Source organism: Microcaecilia unicolor, chromosome 2, assembly GCF_901765095.1.
Source record: "Microcaecilia unicolor chromosome 2, aMicUni1.1, whole genome shotgun sequence".
Taxonomy (NCBI): Eukaryota; Metazoa; Chordata; class Amphibia; order Gymnophiona; family Siphonopidae; genus Microcaecilia; species Microcaecilia unicolor.
In genome coordinates, this window is record NC_044032.1 from 578,399,547 (window position 1) to 578,414,688 (window position 15,142).

Below are 15,142 nucleotides of genomic sequence, written 5' to 3' on the forward strand. Positions count from 1 at the left end.
GTCTTCCTGCTGTCGTGCATGCATGCCTCTCACACTGGTCCACACCATGCTGCTCATCACCGGGCTGTTCCCTGCGCTCCAGATGATGTCAGATACCCTCAACCTTACCTGTGGCCTTGGATCGTTGCCTGGTACCTTAGCTACTATTCGTGTTTGTAGGTCTTGGTGCACTATTCTCCATCTGCCTTGCTGCCCGTTTTGAAACTTGCCCGGATACCAACACTGACCTGACTTTCTGCCAGCCTGATACCTTACCCAGTTATCTAATGATCTTTTCTACTCTTTGTCTTGGGATATGCCTGGACCTTGTCCTTGTCCTGCTGGGTGGATAGTGATACTCGTTCCTTCCACTCCTTGTTCAGCTCCGCATTCTGTGCCTCAGACCTGCCCACTGGTCTCTCTGCTGCTCCTCCTCCAAAGTCCCGTTGGCCACCCGAAACTGGGGGCTCAACCTCTGGGGAGAAGTGGGGTGCCTGCAGGTGAAGTACCTCAATCTTGTAGATCGCCTATTCCTACCTTAGGGAAAGGGCACAAGGGCTCACACACTACAGCGACCTGAGGGTTGTGACATCCAGCTAAGAGTGGAGAAGGAGCAGGAGAACATGGGAAAAATAGGGGGAAATGATGACAGTGTTAAAAATTAGATGGACTCAGAGGGAATGGAGATGGCTGAATGAAAGTAAGACAATTCTGAAGTTCAACAGCAGAAGAGAGGGTAGAAGATAAAATGGCTGGTACATTGACAAGAGTGCAAAATGAGAAGTGGTTTTAAGATATATAGTGGCTTGAGAAAGGGAATAATGTCACGTGGAGTTGATAAGACACAAGGGCAAGTGAAAGGGCAGACAGTTGAACAACCCCTCCCAGTCTCCTGTCATGCCTGATGCTGACCCAAATGATGAGTTTGTGACTCAAACTGTGGAGTAGCAAAACAGTTCATAAGAATGCCTATTATACTTGGAGCAACTGAGGGAGGACTGGACCGGTCTCTTGGGTCAGATGTAATATTGAGCCTGGACCCGTGATCCCCTCTATTGCAACTGAGAGTGAGTTCTCCAGCCCTGAGGCCTAGCATCCTTTGCAGGAGGGAGCAATCAATGCTGCCGAAAGTGAGCAAATGAAAACATGTGGAACAGCAACAGAGGCTCCTGCAAGACAATCAGTTGATGCTGCTGAGCAGGTGAAGCCCCAATATAACCCTGAGTTCGCACCCTCAGTTATGGAGTTTTTCCCTTTGCGGTTTCATGCCAACAGTCTTTTCTTGACCTTCTTCTCATGTGCCTGTCCCAGCCAATTCCCGTTATCTGGGGCTGAAGCCCTCCCCAGCCATCTTGCCACATACGCACTATACAGGTAAGGCAACTCTCATTAGTTCAATCTACCCACTCTGTAGACTCTCAAGCCCCTCCTAAGCCTCCTATAAGAATAGGTCTTCTTAATGCACGCACAGCTCAAGAAAACATCACCTTATATAAGACTTAACCTTAACACATAATCTAGACCTTTTATGTATTACGGAGACATGGTATACAGACACTTAAACAGCCTATCTAAAACAAGCAACTCCTACAGGTTATGATCACAATAGAACCCCAAATGTCTATGACTGTATGAGATAGCAGGGGTCTACTGATGCGTTTTCCTCTTTGTTTTTATGTGAAAGTGTTCAAAATCATTGAAGCTTTGTTTGAATTGCCTATTGTCTGGTGTATAGTATACATTGTATAGATTTAGGAACATTAGTACAGGACCATTAATACAAAAAGGCCATTTTTACAGCTGTGGCCTTAGCATATGGGAGGAAAAACCAAATAAGGATGTGCTAAGGCCACTTTTTACCTCAGTTTAGTAAAAAATACCCCTTATAAAATATATATTTTTTAAACTTGAGAAAGCTCTTCAAGGAATGTGGATGGATTTGAAGTGGTGAGCCATTTCCACAACTCTGACAGATTTTTTCTTTTCTGTTCTAGTGATAATTATATCAATAAACCTGATTCAGCACATTTGATACTCTCCAATTCATTAATTAAAACCATTGTACTGCTACCAGTGTGATTTTTCCAAGGATGGCAAAACACATTTAAAGTCAAACAGCATACATCATCAGTTTCAATACATGGCACAGCACGTTATCCTTTTATTTTATTCTCACATTTAGAAAGAACATTTAAATGATGTGAAAAAATACTACAAAACCCAGGAGATTGCCTTTACCAGATTTTTCTCAAAAATGCATACAGTATATTTGTCTCCAATTTGTTCTGACAATTAATATTTTTTGACAATGATCCATTTCATTTGCATCCAAGCATATCTATGAAAACACTTTCAGGGCTATTCTTGTATAGCCCATCAGTTAGCCCTTGGTCTTCTAATGAAGCAGAAAAACGCAGGCTTCCTCACATATGTACAAGTCAGATTTTCAGATGGCAGATGTTTTGAACATAGACCAGAAGCACTATTCTCGTGGAGGAGAGGCCTTTTGTTAACAGCTAGCAAATTATTGGTGAACCGTTTGCTCTCTTGAGAAAAGGGAATTGAAAACTGGCCAAAATCCCTCGTAAGTTCTACAAAATGTATAACCAATAACATCCTTCATGTCTAGAAAAAAAAAAGCATTATTTAATTTGGCTCTCTACAACAGAAAATGGGAACTTTGTGTTCTCTCCCTCAGTGTGCTACTAGATCGTGCACAAAGGACAACAATGCTGCTATGCAGAATTCTGCTAATGGACCCCCTAGCTTCAAGGATAGGGTGAGCATCTCAAAGAATTCTAGATTTTTTAGAAAAAACATCTTTTTTGCACAACTGCAAGAATGTCTCAAATTTATGAATTAAAAAAAAAGTTACAATGAAGGGCATTTTCGATATGACATCTAAACTGGACTTTGGACATTTTGCGCTAAATGTCCAAATTCCGAATAAGAAATATGGCCATTTTCGAAAATGCAAAATGTTTATCTTTTTTTTTTTTTTTTCCAAAAATACCATTTGTAGCAAGGTCTTGTGCTATGTGCATTTATTTTTTCAGGCCATTTTCAACAAAAAAAAAAAGGAAAAGCAAAAAAACTTATAAAATCAAGCCATTGGGAAGTAGGAGTGCCATCATTTTAGCTGAATGGTGCCCCTAGCAGGCAGTGCTGTAGACATCATATAAATGCTCCCAGATACACATATCACCATTGCTCCCTTGTCTGCTCAGCCCTCCAAAATCAACCCAAAACCCACTACCCCAACTGTACACCACTACAATAGTCCTTATGGGTGAAGGGGACACCTATATGTTAGTACAGTGGGTTTCTGGTGAGTTCTGGAGGGCTCACAGTTTCTTGCACAAGTGTAATAGGTAGAGGAAGATATGGACCTGGGTTCACCTATCTACAGTGCTCCACACCCATCACTATACTACTCTAGGGACCTGCATGCTGCTCTAATGGACCTGGCTATAACATCTGAGGCAATACAAGAATGAAACAAATGTCGCTAAACACAAATTTTCACAGTTTAACTGCTTTGCGATTGAACAAATCAGGTCTGACATCAGAGGAGGTGATAGAGCCAAGCATCTCCTGCAAGTAGAGCAATATTGGATCTTTATGTTAAAATCTTTAGAGCCTAAAGGTCTCAACACTATGATTCAGTGGGCCACATTCTTTTAAAAACACTCAGTGTAGGGTCAGTGTAGGGCGATACCCCTTTAAGATCTATTAAAACACTCAGGGTAGGGTGATATCCCTTTAAGACATTTCAACCAATGATTTTTGCTGTGCATTAATGAGCATTTATAAAATCAGGCGCCATTTTGTGCAGACTGCTTGAACAGCGGTGAAGGAAGCTAAGAGGCTTTCAGTAAGTGTTTAATTTTCAACTGCCTTTACCACTTTCACTGGCAACGAATTCCAGAGTTTAATTACACGTTGAGCGAAGAAATGTTTCTCCGATTCGTTTTAAATTTACAACATTGTAGCTTCATCGCATGCCCCCTAGTCCTAGTAATTTTGGAAAGCATGAACAGACGCTTCACATCTACCCGTTCAACTCCACTCATTATTTTATAGACCTCTACATATCTCCCCTCAGCCGCCTTTTCTCCAAGCTGAAGAGCTCTAGCAGCTTTAGCCTTTCTTCATAGGGAAGTCGTCCCATCCGCTTTATCTTTTTCGTCGCCCTTCTCTGCACCTTTTCTAATTCCACTATATCTTTTTTGAGATGCGGCGACCAGAATTGAACACAATATTCGAGGTGCGGTTGCACCATGGAGCGATACAAAGGCATTATAACATCCTCATTTTTTTTCCTTTCCTTTCCTAATATACCTAACATTCTATTTGCTTTCTTAGCCGCAGCAGCACACTGAGCAGAAGGTTTCAACGTATCATCAACGACACACCTAGATCCCTTTTTTGGTCCGTGACTCCTAACGTGGAACCTTGAATGACATAGCTATAATTCGAGTTCCTCTTTCCCACATGCATCACTTTGCACTTGCTCACATTAAACATCATCTGCCTTTTAGACGCCCAGTCTCCCAGTCTCGTAAGGTTCACTTGTAATTTTTCACAATCCTCCCATGATTTAACGACTTTGAATAACTTTGTGTCATCAGCAAATTTAATTACCTCACTAGTTACTCCCATCTCTAGGTCTTTATAAATATGTTAAAATATGTTAAAAAGCTTTTGTAAAATTTGTGGTTGAGTCCTCAGTCAGTGAAAGGTACCAGATATGTACACATTATCAGGGACAATGTAAAGGGGCCTTTACTAATGTGTCTAAAGGGAATGATACATGGCTTTTCCCAAAGAGTGCATGTTAAATTGCAAAATTATTATTTTTATCACAATGCACAAAAGAGCTGCAAAGCATTTAAGTGCATAAAGCAATTCATTATTATGCAAAATAAGCGGCTTGTGTTTAAACTCATAAGCTACATTGTTCATGGAAAGATGTGGCATTAACTTTCCTTCTTAAGGGGCCCTTTTACAGACCGGCAGTAGCCCAATGTGAGCTACCTCTCGCTCTTCCGGGACTACCAGCCGCACTCGCCATTTTCAGGGGAAAAAGAAAACCCCCGGAAACGGGTTGGGCAGCGATAATGGGGCATTGCCGTGTGCTGTCCGGTTACTGCCAGGTTAGCGTGGAAGCCCCTTTCTCCACCTCAATGGGTGGCGGTAAGGGCTCCCTGCCGCATGGCCATGCGGTAAGACTTTTCTCACTGCATGGCCATGTGTGCTGGAGGGTTTTTTACTCACTGTGTTAAAAAGGGCCCTGGTGTATGGGATGCATGGCCCCTGCCGCTAGCGCAGGACCCTTTTTTCCCACAGCTTGGTAAAAGGACCCCTAAGAACATTAAGCCATTAATGGCCAGTGCACTATCACACCATTCCCCCCCCCCAACCAAGTATCTCCTAATCTCACCCCTACCTCTAGGAACCCCTACCTCTAAACCTTAATCCCAGCATCTACTAGAGTTTCCCTAGAGGCTACTGGGGGGGAGGGGGAAAGGGAGCACTTCCTTACACTCCTGCCTCTTCGATTCCTAGAATCAAGAGTTGCATCAACCCTCTAGCTGTAGTCTTGTTATACTAGTGCATGAGGATCAAGCTGCTAAATGCTCCACCTCATTCTGCCACAACACTATTTTGATAGAACTGCTAAAAATTCTTACTGTTGCACTAGCACTATCTAGATACCATAATTTTATAACAGGTTGCCTAATCATAAGTAGCTTTGCATGTTTACATCATAGAAGGCTTTCATCTACGCTCCTAAGTGTACACTTATTTGTATAAATGGCAGCAACATCTAAGCACTATTCTACAATTTATGTACAAAAATGTAAAGGTAGTGTTCACATGGGAAAGGCATGAGTAGGGCATAGGCAGGGCCAATATTTACACACTTATAGAATATTGTAATTTACACAGGTAACTGTCATATTTAAGCACTCACATTTATGCCAGCCACAGACCTGGCATAAGTGTGCATGTCTAAATATCGTTGTGTTGATGCGGGCTTAGGTTAGCATTCTATAATGGAATGTCATCCAGATGTAATTATAGAATAGATGCTCCCCATGCAGCATTAGGGTACCTAAAAGGAGGCACCCAGTTATAGAATTGCCTCAATTGTGCACTTATCCAGAGAGCAGCTGCTGCCATCCAGACAAGCACTTTTGAATACAGGGTCAAATGTTTTCTGTAACTAATGCTATGCAATGCAGTGGTTCCTAAATCTCTCTTTCTATATCTATTTTTCAGCTGTGTTTGATCTATCATGCTGGTGATGCATGCATGGGGTTCCATAGAAGTCTGCAAAGTAGCACCCCCTGTTTACTTAAAAGTCATAATAGTAGAGATGGCTAAGTAGGAGGAATATATTTAATAGAAATACACATTATCTAGCAGATTTTTCCCAAGACCAACCTAATTTTATGTGGGGTTTTTCCCCCCAATGTTAAAGGAAAAATTAATTCTTACCTGATAATTTTCTTTCCATTAGTCCCAACAGATCAATCCAGAGACTTGTGGGTTTTGTCCCTCTACCAGCAGGTGGAGATAGAGAGAACCTCTGAGGTTTGCTATATGTGGACCTGTGCAGCCAGCTGAACCTCAGTATGAACGATACCAAAGCAATGGAATGGAAACAATAGAAAACTCTCCTGACATTGTCAGACCAATTGCCCAACATACTTCCACCACTTCTATATTTATTTATTTTATTTTATTTTTTAAGCAAACAAAGGAACATTCAGAACAACGGAACCTGAAAAAAACTAACCAACTACAACAAAACCACAGACCGTAAACCCAGGGAAGACCTCTGAATTGATCTGTTGGGACTAATGGAAAGAAAATTATCAGGTAAGAATTAATTTTTCCTTCCATGGCGTCCCACAGATCAATCCAGAGACTTGTGGGATGTACCCAAGCAGTCCTCAAGTAAGGCGGGACACCCCCAACCCGGCAGAAATCACCGATGAGCCAAACACCGCAACTTGACGAGCTGCCACATCCACCTGATAATGACGAGTGAATGTATGGACCGAAGCCCATGTAGCTGCCCTGCAGATATCTTCCAGAGAAACCAAATGGGACTCTGTATAAGAAGCTTGAGCTTGCGTAGAATGAGCACGAACTTGCAAAGGGGCTTGCTTGCCCAATGCCACGTATGCCGAAGAGAAGGCCTCCCGCAACCAACGGGCTATGGTATCCTTGGACGCCATATGACCCTTCTTACTGCCTCCAAAAAGGATGAAGAGATGGTCAGAAAGACGAAATTCATTCATCACCTCCAAATACCTGAGAAAAGCCCATCTCACGTTGAGGCAGCAAAGAGCCCGGAATGCTTGGGATAATCTTCCCGGCGAAAAGTCGTCAAATGCAGAGACTCACACCCCTGATGCTGTTCTCCGGCCCCCACACCAGGAGCAGCACTTAGCCACCTCAGAAGGCACTGACATGCTCTACAAATGCCTGCCCCAAAACTGACTTGGCAGAATGTCTAGTTCCTCCTTATGATTAAACAAAAACAAAATGTTTTACCTTTTATTTTTTTAGTCAGGAGAGAAAGGAAACACCGATCAGGCCAACAGCCCCGGGTGACGGTGAAAAGGCAGGAGGAGACCAGGAGGGACCTGGCACCACCAGGTGTACACCACAAGCTGCAAACAGCCACTCAACCCTGTCTGTGCTAAACTAGGCCCAAAGGACACCAGTAGCCAAATCAAACCAGAGCTGCACAGACATGTCCCTCCACCTGCTAGATAGAGAGAATACTGAGGTTCAGCTGGCTGCACAGGTCCACATATAGCAAACCTTGGAGGTTATTTCTATCCACCTGCTGGTAGAGGGACACAACCCACAAGTCTCTGGATTGATCTGTGGGACACCACGGAAAAGTTACTACAATTATACAATCTCTGTGCACACAAATCAATTTCATTTGGACAACTAACCTTTCCTGGTATGTGTCCACTAATGCAAGTCTGAAAATTTTTACATGTTACAGTTTTTCCATGTATATAAAAAGATTTTCAGCTTGACAGTAAACATGAAAATTTATAGGTACCGAAAGAGCCAAAATACAGATGAGTATTCTACCTACCACCAGATAAGAATTTGGATTTATACATTTTAGTTTGTCAAGTTATTAAATTCATATGTCAACAGGATATCAAACTAAAAATGCTGTTGAAAAAATAAATACAAAATTTGAGAAGAGGCCTGCTGTTGAAAATATAAATACAGAATTTTAGAGGAGGCTAAACTAACCCAATTCAGTCATATCTATGGCGGTAAACAATGAATTATAATTTAACATAAAAAGAAACATGGTAAAATAGTTCCCTACCTTACCCCCCCCCACCCTCCCCCCCCCCCCCCCCCCCCCCCCCCCCCCCCCCCCCCCACCCCCCCCCCACCCACCCCCCCCCCCCCCCCCCCCCCCCCCCCCCCCCCCCCCCCCCCCCCCAAATAACTATTCATATGTGTGTAAAAAGTAGTAACAAAGACTTTTTAATTCAATGATATACAAAGAAGAAGTTTAGCAGTAAACAAATCTATTCTTCCAAAATGTAATTGCATAGCAATCCAGTTTCTGGTGCACATCAAACAACTCTCTTCCTTGGCTACCCAATTCCAACTGCTCTCATCAATAAGCAAGTTTAAAGCATGATCAATTTGTTCTTCAGTCCTGAGTCCCATTGTTAAATTATTGTGTGTGTCACTCATGCATCCTAAGATTACACAACTTCTTGGAGATGTCTTCAGGAGGAATTTATATAGCATCTTTGATTGAAAGCTGGCTGCCAGATTACATTTTATCACCACTTTCTCTGCAGTTGTACTGTGATAACATGTCGTACAGTCTAAGTGTACTTTTTAATTCTCTTGTTTATACTATTATCACAGCCTTTACAATCATATGAAATCTCACTCTAGTTCTAGTTGCCTTTATCATCATCTATCCAATACCAAAGACTACATTAAGCTCTCAAGTTCTAGTAAAAACATCAATTTGCATAATTTGTACTGGTTCTAAATATAGTTCATCTCTTCCAATGCCTATCAAAACACATTATTTAACTGCCTTTCCTTATTAAAATACACCAAAAGACACCAGAAGAGAAGACAAGGCTGAAAGTGGTGAAACCATAGTTAACTTACCATTGTCGCTGTCAGATTGTTGTCATGCTCAGTGTCGGTCAATGTAAGGGCTGAGTTGGAACGACTGGACAGACGAACTGCGTCCTGATTTGACCCTCTGCCCACAGTCTCATAGCATGCTCTGGAGACATTACGCCTTCATTTTCAGTACAGCATCTGACCCTGCATTAATAGAATAACCTCTGTGCGGGAGCCCCATTTCAGCACAAAACGTCAGGCCTCTTCGATTTGCAGGTTCGCAAACTCCTAACTGCCTTAGGGTAAAATTCTGCCCTAAATAGGAGAAAGAAAAGATAACAAAAGGAATGTTTTAAAGGTTTATTGGGTATCATGGAAAGCAAAAGTTTTAATTATCATGAAAGTAATTGTATAACAGAGTACCTAGAAAAAAAGGGTAAACATGGGCCTACTTCAAGCCTATTCTATAAAGAAAAAAGGTGCCTATTTTTCCTCACAGAATAGTACCACAAGTGGCAGAAAAAAGCACATTTAGGGGTGAATTCTATAAATTGCACCTAAAAAATGAGCACAAAAAAACTGCTTAAGCACTATTTTGAAAGCTATGCCTAAAATCAGGCACAAAATACAGAATAGTGCTTAAGTCCTGGGGATCGTGTGTAAACTTAGGCATGTCCATTTGCACTAATGAAAACATTGTGCAAATGCCCCACCTAAATTTATGCGCAGACCCCTTTTATTCTATAATTGCACAAGTAACCCAAAACCTCGCCTATAATCCATCCCGAACCAACCATGACCCTCCATTTCCGCACCCCTTTTTTGAGATGTGTGTAAAATTAGGCAAGGATTATGCACCAAACTTTACACGCGTACATCTTAACAGATTCCAATTAATGACAATTGCTTGTTAAAAAGCCAAAAATTGGTACTAATTGGCTCATTATTCAATTAAATTGCATGTGCAAATTGGGCACAATCCAAATTTGTACTCACAATTTTTGGTGACTTTATAGAATTAGGGGGTTAAGGTGTGATCACTATAGCAGCCTTATAGTTTGTGTAAATGCCTGTGTCTAGATGTTAGCCAGAATATGTGAAAACTACAGAATATTGAAATTTACATGTGCATTTGCACGTTCTGCCCATGGGTAAGCCTCCTGGCAAAGCATTTTTCATGGCACATAGTCAGATTTCCATGACAGGTCATTCATGTGCGTAAGTGGAAGCTTACGTGCATCAATGACTAGAATATCACTATTCATATGCATTACTTGCATCCCTCTCCCAATGTTTTATATTCAACTACTTTCTTTTGTATCAAGCATTTTGCAGCATTCCATACTTCTCATCTTAGCAGTGTTACGTCAATCCCTTATACCATAATTCTATATATGGTGCTCAAAACTATGTGCGCAAATATGGGCATGTATTTAATTTCTGCATGCAAATCAATTGATGAGCCAATTAGCACTGATAATTCAGTGCTAATATTTATTGGCACTGTCATTAATTAAAATTTATGCATGCATCTTTCAGTGCCGGGATCTGCATGTAAATTTTACATGCAAATCCAAAAAGGAGGCATGGCCATGGGCGGATCAGGGGCATTCCTGAAATTTGCACGCAGGTTTAAAGAATAAAGAAGATCTACACATAATTTAGGCGTGAGAATTTACAGCAGCTAAGCACTATTCTATAAATGACACCCAACTATGAGCTTTGTTTATAGAATGACGCTTAGCGCTAATTTTTATTGGTACCATATATAGAATTGAGTCCTTAAGGGGGAAGTTATCAACATGGGCTACTTTTAAGATGTGTTTATTTTACTGTTAGTAACTAGGTCTCATTGCATAAGAGTTGTAACAATAGACCATGTTGAAAACTTCTCCCCTAGGGACTGTTCTCCAGTGGAAAAGAAACATGAAACAGCAGGTAAACTAGGGGATGCCTATTCAACACACAAAAAAAAGATAAACAGCAAATCACAGATCTCTGTTCTACAAAAAAATGAGAGTTGAGCGAGCACATCTCAGGATCACCTGCCTCTATCCCAACCAGAGTCCTAAACAACAACATTTTGTTCATACAAATTTTGGAAGCCTTGACAAGAAAAAAGTCATGCTTACTTTAAGAACAAAATGTTCTTGTATATAAAGCAGTTCTTCGTCATCTAAATCAAAATACTTATTTTATTTAAAATGTCTCCTGCAAATTAAAATTTTAGCAAATACATTTTGTTCTTTGCATACCATAAGTATCTCTCTTCTAGATTAAAGTATACTTTTCACAAATTTTGCTAACACAACCCAATCAACATTTTTCATCTTTCTTGTCTTGAAACAGAATGATAAATAATGTGAACCATAAAATAATTAAATTTTGTACAAGCAATTCATCCCTAACAAAGGGGCCCTTTTACTAAAGTGCAGTGCATCTGAACTGTTAACAGCAAAAATGAATGTGCAGTAAGTGCAAAGGCTGTGGGTAACTGTTAGGAATATATCAAGCATGACTCCTGCAATTACCACACAAAAGAGTTCTTTACCACACTTAGAGGGGCATAATTGAACGAAAACGCCTATCTCCATGGGCGTTTATCTCCAAGAACGGGTCCGTGAAGGGGCGGACCGAACCGTATTTTGGGAAAAAATAGACGCCCATGTTTTATTCAACAATGTGTGAGCTGGGCGTTTTTGTTTTTCAGCGATAATGAAAAATGAAAGCGCCCAGCTCAAAAACGAATAAATCCAAGGCATTTGTTCGTGGGAGGGGCCAGGATTCGTAGTGCACTGGTCCCCCTCACATGCCAGGACATCAACCGGGCACCCTAGGGGGCACTTTACAAAACCAAACAAAAAGGTAAAAGAGCTCCCAGGTGCATAGCACCCTTCCCTTGTGTGTTGAGCCCCCCAAATCCCCCTCAAAACCCACTGCCCACAAGTCTACACCATTACTATAGCCCTAAGGGGTGAAGGGGGGCACCTACATGTGGGTACAGTGGGTTTGGGGGGGTTGGACGACTAATAAGCATTAAGCAGTACAATTGTAACAGGTAGGGGGGATGGGCCTGGGTCCACCTGCCTGAAGTCCACTGCACCCCCTATCAACTCCTCCAGGGAGCTGGGTATGACATTTGAGGGTGAAAATAAAAAGTTGAGAAACTTCATTTTTTGTGGTGGGAGGGGGTTAGTGACCACTGGGGGAGTCAGGGGAGGTCATCCCCGATTCCCTCCAGTGGTCATCTGGTCATTTAGGGCACTTTTTGGGGCCTTATTCGTGAAAAAACAGGGTCCAGGAAAAGTGTCCTAAATTCTAGCTAAAAACGCATACTTTTTTCCCATTATCGGTGAAATGCGCCCATCTCTGTTCGGCAGATAACCACGCCCCAGTTCCGCCTTCACCACACCTCTGACACGCCCCCATCAACTTTGTCCGCATCCGCGACGGATTGCAGTTGAAAACGTCCAAAAATCGGCTTTCGATTATACCGCTTTATTTGTTTTTGTGAGATAAACGTCCATCTCCCGATTTAGGTCGGAACTTGGGCGTTTTTCTCGTTCGATTATAAGCAGGATAGGGGCCCTTTTACTAAGCCACGGTAGGGTTACCACATGGGTAGCATGTGCAAATCGACCCTACCGCCGGGGTAGCACAGGCACTCTGTGGTAGTTCTGAAGTTGACATGTGCAGTTTCCCATGGTAGAAAATAATTTTCTATTTTGTACCATGGGGAGGGGGGGGGGGGGGTTCCCAGCGGTAATTGGTAGTGTGGCCACATTGTCGAATGCTGCCTGATTACCGCAGGGGTAGCGTGTGAGCCCTTACCACCTTCTAAATAGGTGGCAGTAAGGACTCAGGCAGTAAATAGCCGCACGCTAATTTTAATATTAGTTCATGGCCATTTACTGCCCCATTTTTAAAAAGGTCTTTTCCCCACTGCAGTAAAAAATATGGCAGAGCACATGCCAAAATTAGCGCAGCCCACTTTATACCATGGTTTATTAAAAGGGCCCCATTGTAATTATTTACAATTAGAATGGATGCACCTAGAGGACAGTTTTATAAGGCGGCACCTACATACTTAGGCATAATTTTATTAGAAAAACTAAATACCTGCCTTTACTTATAAAAGGCTAGCATATATTGAGGGGCATTTTCGAAAGAAACGTCTATGTTTGGATTTGGATGTCTTTGTAAAACATCCAAATCCGGGGTCGGGGAAACCCATATTTTCAAAAAAGATGGATGTCCATCTTTCGTTTTGAAAATACCAAGGACGTCCTTGGATTTGGACGTCCCTAGACATGGACGTCTTTGGTTTTCAGCAATTTTCGAAACTAAAGACGTCCATGTCAAAAACATCCAAATGCAGGCCATTTGGACATGGGAGGAGCCAGCATTTCTAGTGCACTGGTCCCCCTGACATGTCAGGACACCAACCGGGCACCCTAGGGGGCACTACAGTGGACTTCATAAAATGCTCCGAGGAACATAGCTCCCTTACATTGTGTGCTGAGCCCCTCAAAACCCACTACCCACAACTGTACACCACTACCATAGCCCTTACGGGTGAAGGGGGGCACATATATGTGGGTACAGTGGGTTTGTGGTGGGTTTTGGAGAGCTGGCTGTTTCCTCCACAAATGTAACAGGTAGAGGGGTATGGGCCTGGGTCCGCCTGTCTGAAGTGCACTGCACTACACACTAAAACTGTATCCGGGACCTTCATGTGCTGTCATGGACCCGAGTATGACATCTGAGGCTGGCACAAATATTTTTAAAGATGTTTTTCGAGGGTGGGAGGGGGTTAGTGACCACTGGGGGAGTAACGGGAGGTCATCCTCGATTTCCTCCGGTGGTCATCTGGTCATTTCGGGCACCTTTTTGTGCCTTATTCGTAAAAAAACACGTCCAGGTGAAAACGTCCAAGTGTTTGTCATAGACGTCCTTATTTTTTTTGATTATGGGTCAAAGACATTCAAGTGTTAGGAACGTCCAAGTTCCGCCTTCGCTATGCCTGACACGCCCCCTTGAAATTTGGACATCCTTGCGACGGACTTCAGTTGGAGATGTCCAAAATCGGGTTTCTATTATACCGATTTGGACGTCTCTGGGAGATGGACATCCATGTTCCGATTAATGTCGAAAGATGGACGTCCTTCTCTTTCGAAAATGAGCCTGATAGTATAATATGCACCTACATTGTAAGCATAGACATTTGCACAAATGATAAAATTTTATAATCTATGTTTGTTAATTGTAAGCTCCACCAATGCTCCACTCATTTGCATACCAACTGGAAAATTATATACCATCAGTTCTATATGAGTAATTATAAAATTTAATCCAAGGAAAAACAGCCCATTTATGTGCATATGTAACCACATAAGTGTGTAACTGACAAAATACCTCAATTTATGAGAGCTCTTTTTTAATTTTTTTGCCAAACATGATACAGCTATTACCACAAACAACTCTCTTGATTTTGTATAACAAAAAGCTATCTCCATTTCTACAATATGCAAATATTAAAACATGCATTACTATTTTATTTATTTATTTATAATGGCATTTGTATCCAGCATTATGAGTTTAGGTTCAACGTGGTTTACAATCCAGACAATTTAGTACAAACATATTATAGTTATAAATCTTTTGATAAAGGAAAATGTTGAGTAAATCTTCTGTATATGGCCATAGGAAACTATATAGAAATTAGTTTATGACTACAAGGCTGTATTATGTAACAAACATCAAATTATAAGCAGTTACACAGGATAAAGTTTGAAACAGAATTTTGCATAAAATTTCCTGTCTTCCATTATCTTGTTGTATGAACCTTTTGAAATGAAAAGTTTTTAATAATTTTCGAAAGCAACTGTAATCATGTACAGATCTAGTAGACAAGGGAAGAAGATTCCACCAATTAGTATATTGATAGGAGAGGTCAGCAGAGAGGACTTTTTTTTTTTTTTTAAACAATCTTTTTACAACCAGGATGATGGAA

At 41.5% G+C, this 15,142-nt stretch overlaps 1 pseudogene; it reads right to left on the reverse strand.

The window, feature by feature from the left end:
• Nucleotides 1–3,501: 3,501 nt before the first annotated feature.
• Nucleotides 3,502–15,142, reverse strand: part of LOC115462202 — a 55,389-nt pseudogene continuing 43,748 nt past the window's right edge.